At 34.6% G+C, this 20,537-nt stretch overlaps 1 protein-coding gene across 1 annotated transcript in view; it reads right to left on the bottom strand.

The window, feature by feature from the left end:
- LOC101893689 (RYamide receptor) overlaps positions 1-12,379 on the bottom strand; it is a 449,765-nt gene extending 437,386 nt beyond the window's left edge. The window contains exon 1 of the mRNA XM_059126931.1: positions 11,784-12,379. The gene's annotated coding sequence lies outside the window, so the exon portion shown is untranslated. The remainder of the gene's footprint in view (positions 1-11,783) is intronic.
- Between the last annotated feature and the right edge of the window lie 8,158 nt (positions 12,380-20,537).

The following is a 20,537-nucleotide window of genomic DNA, read 5'->3' as shown; positions in this document are numbered from 1 at the left end:
GGAAATGAAGCGAGGAACCTCATTTTGTAACTATTCTGGGTGGAGGGTGATGAGTGCGTTGGTGCTGACTCCTGTTGGAATGTCCATGGTCTGCTGCAAAACTGTTTGCGTTCCCGAGACTTTAATACACCCTCCAGAATATATTCGCGATAATATTCGGCATTTATTCTGATTCCACGGTCGATTAATACGAGCGCAGAGCGACCATCGGCTGTTATGGCGGCCCACACCATCACCATGGGCGGCGCTTGAGTTCTGGTGGCCGACCGGAGGTGCACATTTTCAGCTGACATCTTTGGCAAGTAAACACGATTATTTTGTTTGTTTACAAACTGCTGGACAATGAATGTTTTCTCATCGGAGAAAACCAAATTCGGCAGTTCACCACTCTCGGCCAAGCGAAGCAACTCTTTAGCTCTTCTGAGTCTATTTTCTTTCTGTTGCGGTGTAAGTTCTTGCACTTTTTGGAATTTCAAAGCAATTTACCCCGAGCTCGTTTTTCAATATTTGCCGAATAAAATATTGCAATATGTTCAGCTAACGAGCTTTTTTTCGGCCATTGCGACGAAGGTTTCGATCAAGTCACTTCTTTACTTTTCGAACCATTTCTGCTGATATTGCTATTTTCTTCCGTCCGCTTCCTTGACGTCGGGCTACGCTACCAGTAATACGGTAACGAGTGATGGTACGAGACACAAAAGGTTTATTCACATTTAAATGCTGGAGTGCTCTAACGATAGCCACTTGTAGTTTTCCAGCCAAATATAAAGAAATCACTTTATCACGCTTGAATTCCATCACGTATAAATTTTGGTGGGAAAATTCTCACCAACATGCTTTTTTACGCTTGTAAACAATATAATAAGATATCACTGGAATAATTTTAACAGTTTTTCGACTAGTGGCTTAGAAATGACAGCAGTCTGAAGTTAGTTGCAATTTTTTCATCTCACACTGTAGACACAATACTAACGTTTAAGATCTACGTCAAATAATCTGGGCTCTATCGTGATTTCAACAGACAGACAAACTGACAGACATGGGGACATCGTTAAATCGACTTAGAATTTTATTGGGTCTATGACAAATATTTAGGGATGTTACAGACGGAATGACAAAGATAATATATCCTCTCTTTCAAGGTGGAGGGTATAAAAATGTGTATAGGTCAAGGAAGACTGTATTTACAAACATTCAAAATGGAGAATCACCAAAACTTCGCATGATTCAAATAACTTTCCTCAATTTGTTGTTACTATTTTAGGACTGATTTCATGAATTCCATGTTACCAATTTTCGTTTATTTTTAATGCAGTTTTCAATTCAAGTTTCCAAAATAATCACAAAAATGTATTCCCTTTCATCATTTAAATATGCATTTTGCCATGCTCTCTAAATCGAGATGTAATTTATAAAATTTATTGCAACTTTATTTAGATTGTCATTGCATTTCATAGCCTTGTGCAACTTTATCACACCGACACATCCTATTTTCACTATATTTACACACTCACACACTTTCATTTTAAACGATTTTTGTTTTAGTTGTAACAGCGTTTTATCACATCTGTAAATCAGTGTGGATTTTAATGGCTTATCATTTCAATAGACACACATTTGCTGTAACGCATAAATTTCAGTTTTATTATTTGTTTTCTTTAATTATCTGTTAGATCGCTTTGAAAACTGTATTTAAAAAGTAAACAAGTATAAATATCACAGATTACTAAATAATATATTGATATGCGTATTGTTTTGAGGGCATAGTTGTTACATGTTTGAATATTTTGTTAAAATGCACAATTTGAAAATCGGACGTTTCGAAACATTTGCCCAGAAGGACCTTTAGTTTTTCATTTTTATTATGTATTCAGGCTAAATTAGTGCTGTTTATCCATATAACCACGATGTAGCAAGATATGTTGTGTTCATTGTTGAATATACTGGCTGGTTATAAATAAAATAAAACATAGTTTTTTACATCATCGTAAATTTAGTTTTCCGATAATTATTGATGGTATTGGGTACCGTTTCCAGGAAGCGAGAGTCAAATATTTTGAGTTACGTTTGCATGAAAATTTTAATTGGAAACTGCATTATTGTTAAAAAACAACATTGGAATTGTGTATTAAAAGAAAAATAAACGAAAAAACCCCTAAAACGTTATGTATAAATCAGTAATATAAAGTAATTTATATTATAAGGCAAAATTATATGCATACCAGCGAACCCAGATCTAAATTCGCTACAAATTGTACAAAATACACATTCTAATTGTTGACGCTTCATAGGAAAGGTTCCGAAGAAGTGGGCCAATATTTTCCATTTTGTATCTGACATAAGTCTGATAAAAAAAAATGTATCACATTTGGATTTTATATCGACCACTTGCTTCAATTTATATGAGACATTTCATAATATTTCTAAAAGTTCGCTTTTAAAATGTTGACGCCTTTTGGGTAAGATACTAGAAGGAGTTGTTCGATATTGTCCATCTTCACAACACATCTAATGTTGATAAAATTATTGGAATGTGCCGAAGTATAATAATCGGATGTTCATTTTTTATGTGCTTAATAGTTATTCCAAATGTCGACCCTTTGTGGGGGAGGTACTAGGAAGAGTAGTCCGTTCAATCCGTTCTTCATACCAGACCTTGTGTTAGTGGAAATAATGAAATGTGCGAAATTCGAAAACGTGCGGACGCTTAGCTCAAATTTTATAAATGTAATAATTATAGAAAATGTTGACTCTTTGTGGGGGATGTACCAGAAAGAGTGGTCCGATATCTACCATACCACCAGATATTGTTTAAGTAGAAGTATTGGGATGAGTGAACTTTGAAAAGAATCGGATGCTTATTTCGCGTTTTTCATGATTATTCAATATTTTGACACTAGATCTACTACAAATGTCCTGAAGTAGATTTGCTCCAAAGAGACCTAGGGCCATAAACCGTTATTTCGATGAGGCACGTTTTGGTCGTATCAAATGGTATTTACCCTCTTTGGCCATATGGCTGAGAGTATAATAATAAACGATTTTTCTGAAATGTCACAGAATTTTACTCAGGCTACTGACAGTAGCCTAACCTATATTTTTTTCGAAATTCCGCAGCGTTGGTACACCACGAATTTATTTAATAATCTATATATATAAAAGAAAGTTGTGTTAGTTAATAGGCTTATAACTTAAGAACCGCTGAACTGATTTTAATGATTCATACAAATTCGGAATTGTCTCCTATCCGAAAAGGATAATATCCAAAAAAATCGGGTAAAAATGTGATATATTAAAATTTTAATTTTGACTTTTGAAATGTACAATAGTAATGTTTTATTTTGCATGATTTTTTTCCATTTTGCCTTACTTTTTTCTATGTACATTTGTTGTGTTTTTTATATTTTATTTTTGAATTCGAATATTAATACCAATTTATTTAATTGACTTTATTTCTTGAGAACTGAAATTGATGGCGGATTACATGGAAGTGTAGTACCGAATTATGTGGTGGCAAAACGGAATAGATGATATCGAAATAATTTAACACGATCACATCAAAGTAAAAAGATAATTACTTTATCAAAATCGCTAAAAAATCACGTAAAAGAGATCTCATTGCAAAAATTCTCAAATCGCAAAAATATCGAAAAAAAAATTTCAATGGAATTGAATTTTAAAATAAAAGTACATTCTATTGACAAACTTTGTAAGAATCTTTAAACAGTTGCTGTAAAAAATCAGCCAAAAAGTTGAAGATTTTTTCAATTTGTTATTCTTCTTTTGTCAATTTTTTTCAATTTGTATTATCATATTGAATTCAGTGGATTTGTTGTGAACAAAATAAAGAATAATTTTTCACTATATACAAATTTTCACCAAAAAATTAAATGAGTGCGAAATACGATGTTAACTGACATCTGCCTTTCAACTCCGGGGCCTACATCGTGGTTCAGCTGGAAGATGCGCACACATTTAAACAAACAAAAATGACCGAAAAAGACTACAGGGGCTCATTTCAAAGCGTGGACCTACTTCTTTCATGTTACAATAATCCGTCCAATGAGTGCTCAAAATGCAAAAATTTTTTGGAAGTAAAGGGTGCAAAATATTTGAGCGAATGGGACTTTTAGTAAGAAAAGGATTTCTATCCTTCAAGAAATTCTTCCCGAACATTCAATATACCTTAAATCGCTTTTGCAGGTCATGATATCGATCAAATATAACCATCGTATGATTTAAGCTATTTTTAGGGTCTTCGCCACTTTCTTCTGTTTTTGGCCCTTATTTGGCATCTTTGTTTCTAAGGGGGTAGAGAACCTCTTCGCATAAAATTTTCGAAGTAGGGCCCATATTGGTCTTGACCACATTCATCAATTGATTTGGCTAAAAAATTGTATTTATGCTACCATGGGGTAAGGAACCATTATACAGATAATTGCCACATATGAATTTATTTAAGTAAATTCTCCACATTGGAGTATCCCCAAGTCCACTTTCACATCTAATGTCTGGTCAGAAAAGAACATTTTGTATTCTATTGAATTTGTAACCCCCAAGAGAATATTGTTTGGGAACGTAGATTTGGGATGTGCATCTATATGAAATAAATTGTGGAAACATGAACAAATTACAAATATAAGAAATATTTGTTGAATCATCATTGAATTATACTATGATGAAAATATGGACTTTAAGGGGTCTCCAACTTACAATTTAAATGGGAAATAAAATTAACTCCCATCTTATAATTCTGCCCTCAATTATGAGGTGGATAAAACTATTTTTACTTATTTAAATCACGCGAAATGCTATGACATGCTATATTGTTCTGCTATATTTTTGATTTGGCCTCTATATGTCATCTTGGATTATAAGGGGTAGAAGAAAGTTTTCAATATAGGTCGATGTTTCGGAGTAGTGCCCATATAAAGAAGGTACCTCCTAATTTAACCATATTTCAAAGAATTTGGCTAATAATGTGTATTAGGGGGGGGGGGGGGGGGGGGGGGTGAAAATCTTACACTAAAATTTCAACATATCTACAAAATTTACAATTTTCTCCATGTAATAATACCCTCTCAAGTCCACCTTTTGGCGGACAAACAGACCGACATGGTTAGGGGGACTTATGAGGACTCTAATGCACAATCTGAGGTGCTAATGGGTTTAAAAAAGTAATTGACTTTGGCTATTCTTAAATCATTCAGCCCTCAATTATGAGGTGTACAAAATACAGTAAATTCCAAATTACTGCTCATTTGACTAAAAATTAAAAATTAATCGACCAGTACGTGAACACTTATAACAGTCATATCTGTGAATAATTATGCTTTGACAAATATGCATAATAGACAAAAACTACGACCGGCAACGCGGACGGGCCAGCTAGTTATTATATATAGGAAACTTTTAAACCGATCTTTTAGAAGTTTGTTGTGTATGAATGAGTAAAGCAGTTTTTTCACTCCCCTGAAAATGTATAGCACGAAAAAGAATTCAAAAGTTATTACTATTATGAGGGCTATGTGTCAAATGGGTCAAGGTAAGAAGTAGTATTTACCATTATTATTAAAAACCTTATGATGTTTTCTTATGTCGATATACCAGGTCTATCACAAATTGAAAATGTGTAAAATAAATTTGACATTTTGTTATTTTGTTTATCAAAAACTATAAAATTCGTTCACAGTTAATTTCTATAATTGCTTTCAAAACCCATCCCAATTTGAAAGAGTAAAAATGGCGAAAGAATCTTTTGAAGTCGACGTTTATATCAATATTAATCTGAACAGTCAACTAACATGTGAAACCAAAATGAAAATCTAAACAAAATCTAATGAAATACCTAAAATCAGCGGAACCTTTACCCGGAACCCGGAAAGTAAAATCAGAACGGGGAAAGTGTATAAAAATATTTTAATAATTTGTCACTCCCAGCAAAAATTTGGTAAGAAAATGTGTTAATTTTGACATTACTTCTGCATTACCAGTGAGCTAAAAACTTACGAATTGTTGCTATTAAATGCACAGGGCAAAATAAGTTACCTCTATCATAGCAACTAATGAGTGAAAAAGGCACAGATTAAGCAAATACGACTACAAAACCGAGGGCCAAGCATAAAACCCATACAAGACGTTAAACAACAGTTTATATGGCTGTGTGTATGATGTGTTCAACTACCAATCCGAAGATTCTTATGAACCAATTATTTGGCAGTACAATTTTAGCTGGGTGTTCAATTAAATAACCTCTACAATATAGAGTTTCTCACACCATATAAAGCAAACCCCGATTTTAGAACACTCTTTTGTAAATAAGGGAGAAATATATGAACAAACACGAAGTACACGATAAGTTTTTCTAAATACCATATTTATACTCAACACTATGTTGTGAGGGTATTACAAGATCAATTCAGCCCAAAAGTTTGTAACATCTCAAAATATTACACCTAGACCCACCATGTAGTCGAGCTGAGTCGTTCGATTAAGTTAATTTTTAATTACTCTACAGATCGCAACTATGGCCCTATTCGCACGAAATTAGTAAATGAACTTTTTGTCAAAATAGAAGGCTATTGTTGTTGAAAATGTTCGCAAATTATTAAGGGATTGGAGTTTAAACCAGGGAAGAAGCTACTTCTTTGGATGGCCATCGATTAATATTTTCAGAATGAAATAAAAATATGCCAATGCTGAATATTAATTTCAGAAAAAGCCACAAAAGCTTTTAAATACCACTTCTACCAATTACATTATGCTGATTTCGTTGACTAATGCAGTCAAGTATCCCATTAAAACGACAAAGGGCGTACTTATAGGGCAATTTCTTATATACGTTTTAGACCCAAAAAAAAGCGATGAATTTAGCGATGTTCGTCCGTCTGTGGTAATCAGCTTTCGAACGAAATGAAGTAGGTTGATAAAATTTTACTCAAATGTCTAAAATTTTACTCAATATGTCTGCAGGAATTTTGGTACTGAAAATGGGTCATGTAGGTCCACGTTTTGGTATAGCCATATAATAGTACCTCCCCTTTTTTGGTATTTTGGAGATTCAAGCGACATTACTTACCGGAAATGTTTCAAATTTGGTATTTGAAGTTCATAATGGATACTACAGCACAAGACAGAAAATGGGTCATGTAGGTTCACGTCTTCGTATAGCCCCCATATAACAGTACATCCATATATTCGGGATTTTGATGATTTAACTACATTTTTCACTGTATTTTTTTAAGTTTCGAATATTCTAGTGGCTTATAACAAAAGTTGCCCATGCAGGTCCACGTCGTCCTATAGACCCTAATATAACGGCTACAATCGGTATTTTTAAAATTTTAACCAAATGTTTAACGGATTATTATTATTATTATTATTATTTTTTTTTTTTTTTTGAAAATTGCCAACCTTATTCCAATGGTGGAGGGTATTCAAAGATCGGTCCGGCCGAACTTACAGCTTTTTTACTTGCTTTTAAAATAAGCTGAAGAAATTGCGTTCGGATGAACTGCGGAAATCCATGGACTGACGGTCTTAACCAAAAACACAATTTATTCCTAAATATTCTCACAACCGCGGACAAAATAGATTTGTTATTAGCAGTTTTATTTTTGTAAAGAACAAACATGTGAACTAATTTATATTAAAGGGTGATTTTTTTGAGGTTAGGATTTTCATGCATTAGTATTTGACAGATCACGTGGAATTTCAGACATGGTGTCAAAGAGAAAGATGCTCAGTATGCTTTGACATTTCATCATGAATAGACTTACTAACGAGCAACGCTTGCAAATCATTGAATTTTATTACCAAAATCAGTGTTCGGTTCGAAATGTGTTTTTATCGACAAATTTTGTTCAGCGATGAGGCTCATTTCTGGTTGAATGGCTACGTAAATAAGCAAAATTGCCGCATTTAGAGTGAAGAGCAATCAGAAGCCGTTCAAGAACTGCCCATGCATCCCGAAAAATGCACTGTTTGGTGTGGTTTGTACGCTGGTGGAATCATTGGACCGTATTTTTTCAAAGATGCTGTTGGACGCAACGTTACGGTGAATGGCGATCGCTATCGTTCGATGCTAACAAACTTTTTGTTGCCAAAAATGGAAGAACTGAACTTGGTTGACATGTGGTTTCAACAAGATGGCGCTACATGCCACACAGCTCGCGATTCTATGGCCATTTTGAGGGAAAACTTCGGAGAACAATTCATCTCAAGAAATGGACCGGTAAGTTGGCCACCAAGATCATGCGATTTGACGCCTTTAGACTATTTTTTGTAGGGCTACGTCAAGTCTAAAGTCTACAGAAATAAGCCAGCAACTATTCCAGCTTTGGAAGACAACATTTCCGAAGAAATTGGGGCTATTCCGGCCGAAATGCTCGAAAAAGTTGCCCAAAATTGGACTTTCCGAATGGACCACCTAAGACGCAGCCGCGGTCAACATTTAAATGAAATTATCTTCAAAAAGTTAATGTCATGGACCAATCTAACGTTTCAAATAAAGAACCGATGAGATTTTGCAAATTTTATGCGTTTTTTTTTTTTAAAAAAAGTTATCAAGCTCATAACAAATCACTCTTTATATTCAAATTTTAAAAGCGCTTAGAATTCCCTTTAGAAATATGGAGGTGACAAGTGTAGAACACCAGCCTCGAAATTTGTCATTAACTAGTAGATCTCAACAATGTTCGTTCTCTGAGCCTTATCCCCAGCTAGGATCCTGAAAAATATTTTAAAAGAATATAATGATTCATGGAAATTGACACTTCTGTTGCTTTATACCAGATTAATGTTTTTTTTTTTTTAATATATATGTATATTAGCTTTACTTTTTTGTAATAATCGTCTTAATCCGGGAAGTTAAATTGCAGTCGATAACTATAAAATACGTTTTTCTCAAAACAGCATTTATTGGTAATGTATTTCATTAAATCTGTTCTTCATACTTGTTACTGGCTTAAATTGGTTTCATTGGACTCAGATTATACCATCAGCCGTATGACTACAACAGAGATATATATATATATATATATATATATATATATATATATATATATATATATATGTATATATATATATATATATATATATATATATATATATATATATATATATATGTGTGTGTGAACAGAAATATATATATATACATATATATATATATATATATATATATATATATATGTGTGTGTGTGAACAGAAATATATATATATATATATATATATATATATATATATATATATATATATATATATATATATATATATATATATATATATATATATATATATATATGTGTGTGTGTGTGTGTGTGTGTGTGTGTGTGTGTGTGTGTGTGTGTGTGTAATATGAATATATATGTCCAAAATGTGAATGCGATACATTTCAAATGATGCATTGTAAAATTTTTATCAAACTTAGATCAACTTCGGAGACGGACAATATCGATCTACTCTTTCTGCTACCTGCCCAAAAAAGTTCAAAATTTTGTGAACAAAAAATTCATATTGAACGAAGGGAGCACACGAACTTGGCACATCTTAATATTTTGATCAGACATGGGTCAGGATTGAAAATGTACAATATCGGTCGACCTATTCCGCAAAAAAAGACAAATTTGAAGACATCAAATATGTGAAATCGGACATTGATTCTATTCAAACTTAGGACATCTCAATATATGAAAATATAAAAATATATTAAAATATTTTGATCTATAAAAGAGGAAAATGTTTGTTTGTTTGCAAAACCGCAGATGTTCCTGAAAATTCCAAGCAAACTACAACAATGCATACAATTTTTGAAAATCTTCTTGAAACATCCTAAAAAAATTAGATTTTATATGCACATATCTATTGATCGATTACAGATATAGTCTCCCATATATATTTTCGACCAATTTGAACATAGTTCCTAAATAAATTTTGCGCCAGATTCCGTGTATTTTATGCACCAAATACGCTATATGTGTCAAATTTCAATGAAGTTTGGAATGTGTGACAGAATTTGGCTAACAGTAAACAAAACTACACAACAACTTAATTGAGGTTACGATTGTTACGGGGAAGTATGTAATCTATCTCTTCGTGCATATCCTAAAGCATTGCAACAAATACGTTTTTTTAATTCTTGGATTTGTTTAATTTTTTTTTAAACCACAAAATATTTGTATATAACATTTTGAATGCATATAAAAGCAAAAGTGGTACCGAAGCGCAGCTGGTATAATATATCGGTCCACCCTTTCCTTACCGCCAAAGTTAGATAAGACATAGGTCAGGATCGAAAATGATCAACAGCACAGAATATTGCATAATAATAACTCTCCTAAACTGAAAAGTCAATGTCTACATTTCCTTCCAATTTTTTACATCTCAATTTTTTTTATCTATATTGGGGTTAGTTTAAAAATCGAAACATCGGTCCACTCTTGCAAGTGTGAAACGAATCGAGTACCAACTAGTCCGAACTTGGTCCGAAGTTATACTTATATTTAACTTAAGTCTGAAGCAATCATGGAAATGTTAAACCACTGTTTCTCGTACAACCCTCAAAATGCACAAATCGGGGAAAAAACAGCTTTAGTAAAATGAGAAATCAGTTTGCGATTTTCTTCAAACTTCGGATGGGTCAATTGGACAGCAATATATTTCGCAATCAATTATTCCCCAGCTGTCTACACACTTGTCATATTTTAATATTATATCTTTACATCAGATCCATATGTACGTTCAATACCGAGAGTATACATCTGTCGTAACACCAAACGAAAATTTTTTTATTATTTTTTTATACTTCGAGGAAAGCTCCTAATAGATTTTCAAATTAATTATAATCCCATGTACAGAATTTGGAACATTTGTTTTAAAATAAGTATCAATTTCAACAAGAAGTTTAAGTATTGTTTAATTTAGTTTTTGAGAACTTTAGTTGCAAATCATGAAAACGTGTAAATGAAATCACGTTTAAGAATAAATTTTACAAAAAACAGAAATTATAACTTCTAATTTCCTTCCTGATTTCTGGAAGGTTTGTAAACTTTTTTGTTAGCGTGAATCTACTGTATTTCTAATTTATAAATCAACAGCATAATAATCGCATCGGTTCATATTGAAAGCAATTAGACTTGTTTTTTTAATTTCTTTATTTGTCGATTCAAAATCGTTTTGAAAAGTGCTATTTTAATTAGAATGGCCAACATAATATTTGTTTGTTTATGTGGATTTATAAAATACTTTAGAACAGGTGTTCTCTAAACAAAATCGAGAACAAAATCTGCTTTTTTAAACAAATACATTTGGAATTGCCAATTTCTATGGTGACTAATCCCATGCCCTTCCACACAAAATCACTCACTCTTGGTATTGACAGAGTACACGGAATGATACCTGGGAAAAATACCAAGCTATAAATAATATTCATTCGAGGTACACAAAGTAATCATAAAATTTGTTTGATTATTACGTTTTTATTTTTATATTTTCATTAAACACTGCCGGGCCACAAACAGTCCATTAGCAGGAAGTCCTTTTTAGCTATTAATTCATGGCACAGCACTTAAACCGTTTTCGTTATTTTTTTATTCCATTTATTTTTTATTATTCCGTTTTTTTTTTAATAAATGTGCATTCGAGAGGATTGACTGTGTGTGTGTTTTTAAATGTTTGCTCTGTATAACAGGATAATGACAGCGGAGAATTATGTTTTGCGCGAGTATTTAACAAACAAACAAAAAAAGCGAAAACTGTGAAAGGTTTTATGTTCACTGAAAACTTACCACAAAACTCAATGTAAACGGAATGGGAGAAAATTAAATGCCAACAGTTTTATGGTTTTTCGACAACTCCCAAATGATGTCAACGTGAGATGCAATAAAAATTTGTTCATTCATCAATTCGAGGAGGCGAAGGGTTTAATCCTTTAACAACACTCAAGTGAATTAATCCCTTTTCGCCAAGATTATAATAAACAGACACAGACACGCATTTAAACACTCTCCAATGCTTGGTAGATTGCTCTATTAAATTTTATAATTATTTCTTGGGATGGCAAAAGTTTTATCACATTATTAATTCATTACACTTTCACACTATATAATTGAATTTCATATGCCACATGGAAAAGATTATTTTTAATTAATAAATTTATGTGTTGTATTAACTTTTCAACACACAAAGTTGACACTTTCAATTATAACTTATTTTAGATTTTTAATATAATTTATTTTACTATTCAAATTTCAAATATTTCCGTTCGTCTTTGAAATCTTTTAACGAACATAAAACATCCGCACATTCGCCCATCTAAAGACGCACTAAATTTTCTTCTAAGGAGAATTTTCAAAAGTCCGTACACGAACGACTGCCGGTCGAAAGTTCTGCCACGAAAGACGAGTAAGAATGTTCTAATTCGATTTTCATTGTTTTGATTCTATTTAGTATTGGAGCCATGCCGAATTTCCGTTCGGCAACATTTTCCCAACATCTTTGGGGCGAAATGTTGCATCAACATGAAAATTGAAGTAGTTTCGTCTACGGCGCATGTCGATGATTTTGGCGCGCTTTATGTCATATCCCTGGAAACATGAACGGAAACAAGGTCAAGTCCAATATTGTTTACGTTTCTGACTGTGCCGGTTGCCAAATGCAACAACATCTCAATTGTGAATGATTTATTAATACAAAGGGAAGATAGTCGCATACACAAAACTTTAACTGTCGACAGATTTGTAAGAGCCTAATTTGTATACCCTCCACCATAGTTTGGAGGGTACATTAAGTTGGTCATTCCGTTTGTAACAACTCGAAATATACATTTCAGCCCCCACAAAGTATATATATTCTTGATCAGCATAAGATTCTATGTCGATTTAGCGATGTCCTCCGTCTACCCCACTCTGGCTTCCGAACGTAATGAAGTAGATTGATAAAATTTTACTCAAATATATATTATGTAGGTAGGACTTTTGGTATTGAAAATGGACCATGTAGGTCCACGTAATGGGTTTTGACTTACAAATACCAATTTTTAGACAAATACGTAAAAAAAAATATGGCAAAATTTATCAAAACACGAAATATTGGGAGGTACCGTTATGTAAGGCCGTTACGAAAACGTAGAATTATACATAAAATGTTCAGCCACCGGAGCTTGAACCCATTACGACCTACAAATACCAATTTTTAGAACACATTTTGACCCACAACACCAATTTTTAGACCAAATATCGGAAGGTGCTGTATGAAAACGTGGACCCATTTATCTCATTTTCAACACCAACTATCCTAGACATAATACAAATTGTTCAAATAATGTGGGCAGTATAATTTTGGAATTTCAACAGACATTGTGGTTTTACATTCTGTGAGAGAACATTCCCTATATTAGACTACGCTTTTTTATAGCCCTCATATAACAGTATCTCTCTATATTCAGTACTTGGAAAATTAAAATCACATTTCAAATGTTTTCTTATTCCCCCATGTAACTGTACTACCCGATATTCGGTATACAAGATGATATAAAAAACTACAATCAACTTCAGACTGCTGTCATTTCTAAGGCACTCGTCCGACTGCTGTTAGAATTTTTTCAGTGCTAGCTCATTATATTGTTTACAAGCGTACAAAAGCATTTTGGTGAGAATTTTCCAGAAAAAAAGTTATTCGTTATGGAATTTAAGCGTGATATTGTGATTTTTTTATATTTGGCTGGAAATCCACAAGCTTCTATCGTTATAGAACTTCAGCATTTAAATATGAATAAATCTTTTGTGTCTCGTACCATCGCTCCTTATCGTGATACTGGTAGCGTAGCCCGACTCCAAGGAAGTGGACGGAAGCCATCAGCAACATCAGCAGAAATTGTTCAAAAAGTAAATAAGCGACTTGATCAAAACCCGCGTCGCTGAGGCCGAAAAATGGCTCGTGATCTGAACACATCGCAATATTCCATTCGGCAAATATTGAAAATTGAGCTCGGGGCAAAGCCACTGAAATTCCAAAAAGTGCAAGAACTTACACCTCAACAGAAAGAAAATAAACTCAAAAGAGATAAAGATTTGCTTCGCTTGGCCGAAAGTGGTGAACTGCCACGGTTTTCACCGATGAGAAAACATTCGTTGTCAAGCAGTTTGTAAACAACCAAAATGATCGTGTTTACTTGCAATAGAGGTCAGCTGAGAATATGCACCTTCGGTTGGCCAACAGAACTCAAGCATTGGCCATGGTGATGGTGTGGGTCACCATAATAGACGATGGTCGCTCTCCTCTCATATTAATCGACCGTGGCATCAGAATAAATGCCGAATATTATCGCGATTCTGGAGGGTGTATTAAAGCCTTGGGCACGCAAACATTTTGGCCGCAGATCTTGGACATTCCAACAGGACTCAGCACCATCGCACTCAGCATGCACCACTCAAGAATGGTTACAAAATCAGGTTCCTCGTTTCATTTCCAGTACACAACGGAGTATTTTGGAAAGCAAGGTTGGCACTAAAAAATACCAAAGTGACAATTACCTCAAGCAAGCGCTACGCCGGGAATGGGCCAAAATACCGCAGAGCAACCTTCGGGCAGCGAGTGACGGTTTCATTAGCCGTTGGAAGACCATAATGCGTGCTAAAGGTGAACAAATCTAAATCCATTCTAAAATTTGATGCTATTTCCGACATTTTTATACCCTCTACCATACTATGGAGGGTATATTAACTTTGTCATTCCGTTTTTAACTCCTCGAAATACTCATGTCAGGCCCAACAAAGTATATATATTCTTGATCAGCGTAAAGTTCTTAGTCGATTTAGCGATGTCCATCTGTCTGTCTGTTGTAATCACGCTATCTTTCGAATAATTTGAGATAGATGGCAAAAATTTTGCACACATGTTTATTTTTCCAGTAGGCGGGTTAAGTTCGTAAATGGTCCATGTAGGTCCACGTTTTCATATAGCCCCCATATAACGGTACCTCTCGATATTCGGTATTTTGATGATTTTAGCGACACTATTCACCGGAATTGTCTCAAATTTGGTATTTAAAGTTCGAATGGATACTACACCTTAAGACAGAAAATTGTCTGTGCAGGTTCACGTCTTCGTATAGCCCCCATATAACGGTACCTCCCAATATTCGGTATTTTCATGATTTTAGCGAGATTATTCACCAGAATTGTTTCAAATTACGTATTAAGAGTTCGTTATGGGAACTACAATCTGTGAAAGAAAATTGTCTATGCAGGTCCAGGTCTTCGTATAGGCCCCATATATCCGTACCCCCTATACGCGGTATTTTGACGATTTTAGGTACAATACCCAACGAAATTGTTTGCGATGTGGCATTTGAAGTTCGTAATGGATGCTACTGACTGTGACAGAAAATTGTCTATACAGGTCCACGTCTTCGCTCCGATATAACGGTACCTCCCTATATACGATATTTTGATTATTTTAGCTACCGTTTATTTCAAGTTTCGAATTTGAATATGGTAATGGCTTATGACAAACAATGCCTATGTAGGCCCACGTCGTATAGTCCCCAATATAACGTCTATATTTGGTATTTTTAATTTTAACAGAATGTTTTAATGATTTTATTTTTTGAAATTTTTCAAATTCGTTCCAAATGCTGGAGGGTATTCAAAGTTCGGCCCGGCCGAACTTACTGTTTTTTAACGAGTTTGCTTTTATTCAATATCTGATATCTGGTGTTAAGATCTGGTGGTGGTTTTTCAAATGCGTACTATAATTGTTCGAAAAGTGCTTGATGATACTAATCTTGGATCACAGGATGGAGAAATAAAGATTGTTTTGGATAAGTGTACAAAATTTCACTAGATTTGGTATTGGGGTAAGAGATAAAGCTGAAATTGTGAAATTTTCTTCTGGTTTTTCGTTTGGCTTGAGGATTTCTAAGGTTACATATGGAGACGTTGAAATAGTTTTGGAGCGAAAAATAGTATGTGGGTCCAGTGTGCAATGGTTACTAACATCCCGTTCAACTGACTTCAAAATTAATGATTTTGAAGACTTTCAGCTGTAAAAGGTAAACATTTTCCTATTATTCTTTTCGAAAAATTGTCAGTCAATTTCATTGCAAAGTGGCTAAAATCATCAATATACCGAATATCGGGGGTGACGTTATGTGGGGGCTATACGATATCTTGGACCGATATAGCCCATCTTCGAACTTGACCCAGACAAATTACGAACTTCAAATACCAAAAAAAACTTCAAATACAAAAAAAAAAAATTCCGATGAATAATGTCGCTAAAACCACCAAAATACCTAATATAGGGAGGTACCGTTATATGGGGGCTATACGAAGACGTGGACCTGCATAGGCAATTTTCTATCATAGGCTGTAGTATCCATTTCGAATTTCAAATACCAACTTTGAAACAATTCCTGTGAATAATGTCGCTAAAATCATCAAAATACCGAATATCGAGGGGTACCGTTATATGGGGGCTATATGAAAACGTGGACCTACATGGCCCATCAACGAACTTAACCTGCCTACTGGCAAAATAAAAATGTGTGCAAAATTTTAGCCTTCTATCTCAATTTGTTTGAAAGATAGCGTGATTACAACAGACAGACGGACAGACAGACAGACACACAGACAGACAGACGGACATGGCTAAATCGTCTTAGAATTTTAGGCTGATGAAGAATATATAAATTAATTCAATGTTAATTTATTTATTTTTTTTAAAAATTTGTGATTGCTGCTTACTGCAAGCAATCACGTCTTTATTGGTTAAGGTTCCGGACTACAAAGTAAAGTAATGAAATAAAACTACCCTAACTTATACTTTGGATTCATGCACCCAGATGATACTGGACACCTGCTCGTGTTGGCGATGGAATGTTGCTGTCTGCCTGTTGGATGTTGTTGTCAGTGTTTCGGTGGGAACTGCAGTGTCAGCAAAATGACACGCTTATACTTTGGTTGATGAATTCTTTGGGTTGCTAATGTTGAATTTGAATATGTCTGGTGTTAACTCCTCCCCTCTTAAATACAATCGTCCCGATTGTTCAAAATGAATGAATATTGTAAATGCTGGATGTTTTAGTTTCTTTCGAAGTTGTAGGTAAATTTACTTCCGCAATCTCTATTTCATCTCCTGGGGCATCTTCGATTTTCAGATTATTATTTTCGGAGTTTTTTGCATATTTTCTTCTCAGTGATATTATTGTTATAGTTGTAAGGATTATTGCAGAAACACAACCGATGCCGACTGCTAAGGTACCTTTGGTTTCCATAGATCGTATTCGTTCGATGTTCTTTACGTTCAACTGTTTAAGCAGCTCCAATGATATTACTTCTTCTAATTTGTCTTTTGGACCTTTTGGTTGCAAAAAGGCGGGAAGAGGTTTATTGGCACTTATTCCTCTTGAACTGTAACTGTGGCCATCGATTCTTATAGTGACGTTGAAATGTTTGATGAGATAAGTCCCGTTTAAAAAAATCTGCTCGTTATCTACACTGATAGCGCCTTGATATTGGTTCAGCAAGAGCAAGTCCGATCCGATCTCTTCAATTGTTGGTATGTGTTCGTTGTTTATTTGGGTGCATTTCCCTACTCTACTTTTGAACAAATTAGTTATACAATTATCATTTCTTAATGAAATAAGCTTATCTCTATTACAAATTGTTATGTCGTAATTACTTTTACATTCTGTTTTTATTCCAAATAATTCTTTATTACATTCCAAAATTTTTTCGTATTCAATTTTATCAATTACATCTCCAGTTTTTATAGGTTTTATGAAATATACTTTACAAACTTCTTCTTGAGTTACAGGGATACTAAGGATGTACAAAATTTCTCGTTTATTTGTAACAATTTTTACGGATCCAAAAGTTAATAGTTCATCTATCGAATAAGTAGGAATATTATATTTTTCAAAAACAGTGTTTATTTGATCGATTTCGATTTTAGAAAGCAGAAATGAATTGACGATATTAGCTTTAGCCCACTGTATTGCAAACTCTACGTTTTGTAACTCTTTTTCAATAAAATTAAGTTTTCTTTCGATTTTGAATACTACTTCATCGTTCCACCCTTCCCTTTTTATTATTTCATTCGTCTTATTAGTTATTTCGGTTATTCTTTCCGAAATTAATTGGTTTATTATCAGCTGTCTATTGTTATTTTCCAAAATATTGCCAATTTTCTGTTCTAGGATCTGAAAATCATGACTATCTGGACTGCCTGCAATCCACTTCCAAGCACTTCCTATGAAGTCTATCGATCTTTTCTCTCTGTGCGGCATCAGACGGTCTAATAGTCCATTGATGTCAATTAATTGTTGCTTCATAAATGGACGGAGAGGATGGTCTAGGTTCACGAATTTGTCTAGAATGTGTTCGGTTTCACGAGTGAGGTTTTCATACTGTTCAAGATCTATTGAATGAATTACTTTAAATGTACCGTTCTGTTTCCTTGCTATTCCATTATGAATTGAAATGAGTCTTGCGTTCGAGTAGTCGAGGATGCTGAAGTCAGCCAGGGCGTTTCCAGGAAACAATCCGTAAAATTTAGGATTTTATTAATTTCTAATATGGCTTTTGTGAATAGCCCTTCCGCTTTCGGTCAAAACGGTGGTATTCCGGTTTTCCTTAACTATTTCCTCTTTGTAACGGTCGCTTAGTTTCGTTCCTAACCTTTTGTTGTTGCTTACATAAATTAATTGTCCGGGAATATAATCCTTAACTGGTCGTTTCTTTTTGTTATGATACGTCAAGTCGTTGGCCTGTTTCTGTCTGAGTTTGTCAACAATATTCCGTCTGGTAGTCTCTATGTCTTGTGGAGAAAAGTCAATTGTGCGTCCAAAATACAAATCAACAGGTCTTCTATTCACCGTGGAGTGAATCGAGTGATTGTATTCATTAACAGCCCTCTCCAGTAATTCCTCAAAATTCCTGGATGTTCCATCACTTTTCAAACATCTCATTATCTCAGCGAGGGTAGAATGAAAGCGTTCTATCTGTCCGTTAGCCTCGCTCCTGTAGGATGGGGTCGTAAAAATATTTATTCCTAATTCGTCCTTCATCATGAATAATATCGAACTGGAATTTAGAGACGGTTCGTTGTCCATTACCACATTCTTCGGAACTCCGTAAGAGAATAATAATTCCCTCAGTGGTCTTCTAATAGCCTCAGTAGATCTTCCGTCTAGTATTTTCACCTTAACGTACTTTGAGAATTTGTCAATGGAGGTCAGAACTAATTTCCTATCTGTAGAGAATATATCAATATGAATAGTATGACCTGGGTAATTTGGAATAGGCGTCTCACAGAGGTAAGGTTCATTGGGATGTCTCTCGTATTTGTTTTTCTTACACGTCGTGCACAGTTTTATAATTCGCTTTATTTTTCCCGACATCCCCGGAAAATAATAATTTTCCAAAATCTGTGTTTTGTTCTCTCTGTCGTTCCTATGGGCTCTATTGTGGGTATCAATAATTATTCTTTCCTGGTCATTTTCTGATAATATATCTTCTACTACCTTCTGAGTAAACCTGCATTTGTACTGGCTAAAATGGAGTGGATAAATGTTCTGAATTTTTCCCATTATTTGTTCGGGTGCCTTGATTCCGTTAATTACAGACGGGTTCAAATACCTCTTCAAGATTGTTTGAAGTTTTCGTTCGTCATAATGTGGTTCAGTAATTGTGTGTCGGTGGATGCTTGGGAAAACAACATTGAACTGGTACGTTGATGTGTCATCCACACTTATGAGAAGCTGGTTCTTGAAAACATTAATGGGTGACTCAACACTGGGTATAAGGGTCTCTGGTGAGCTCTCCGCACTATGCTGTGTGGGAGTCAGTGAATTAATCGGAGTAATAGCATTATTGTCCTTCTGTACCGTTCTAGACAGAGCATCTGCTACGACATTCTGTCTTCCGGGTTTGTACCGCAATTCGTAATTATATTCCTCCAGAGTACATTTCCAGCGTTTCATCTTCGCATTGCTATTTTTGTTACTAATGGCGTAAGTGAGGGGTTGGTGGTCGGTATAAATTATAACTTTCTTCGATCCGTATAGATAATTCCTCAAGGTAGTGAGGGCCCATATGATGGCCAACATTTCCCTCTCATTTGTGGCGTAATGCTCCTCTGTTTCATCCAGAGTTCTTGAAATGAATGCAATTGGTCTTCCCTTTTGACTCAACACTGCTCCAAGAGCGACACTGGAGGCATCCGTCGTTAGGTCAAAATCTTCTCTGAAATCTGGATACGCAAGTATCACATCGTTTGAAACCAATGCATTTCTTAGCTCGTTGAAAGCTTCTACGGCGGAAACATGCGGCTTCAGCGGCTTTGCTACATCGGCATATCCCCTTACGAACCTTCGATAGTAGCCCGAGAGGCCAAGGAAAGAACGAAGTTCCTTAAGTGTCTTAGGAATCGGGAAATTAAGAATGGCTTCCACTTTCTTTGGGTTGGTTTTTATACCATCCCTCGACACAATAAATCCCAAAAATTCCACTTCTTGTTTAAAGAATGAACACTTGTCC

The sequence above is a fragment of the Musca domestica genome, unplaced genomic scaffold (genome assembly GCF_030504385.1).
Source record: "Musca domestica strain aabys unplaced genomic scaffold, Musca_domestica.polishedcontigs.V.1.1 4, whole genome shotgun sequence".
NCBI lineage: Eukaryota > Metazoa > Arthropoda > Insecta > Diptera > Muscidae > Musca > Musca domestica.
Note: the sequence above shows the minus strand (reverse complement) of the source record. Positions and strands in the feature narration are given on the sequence as shown.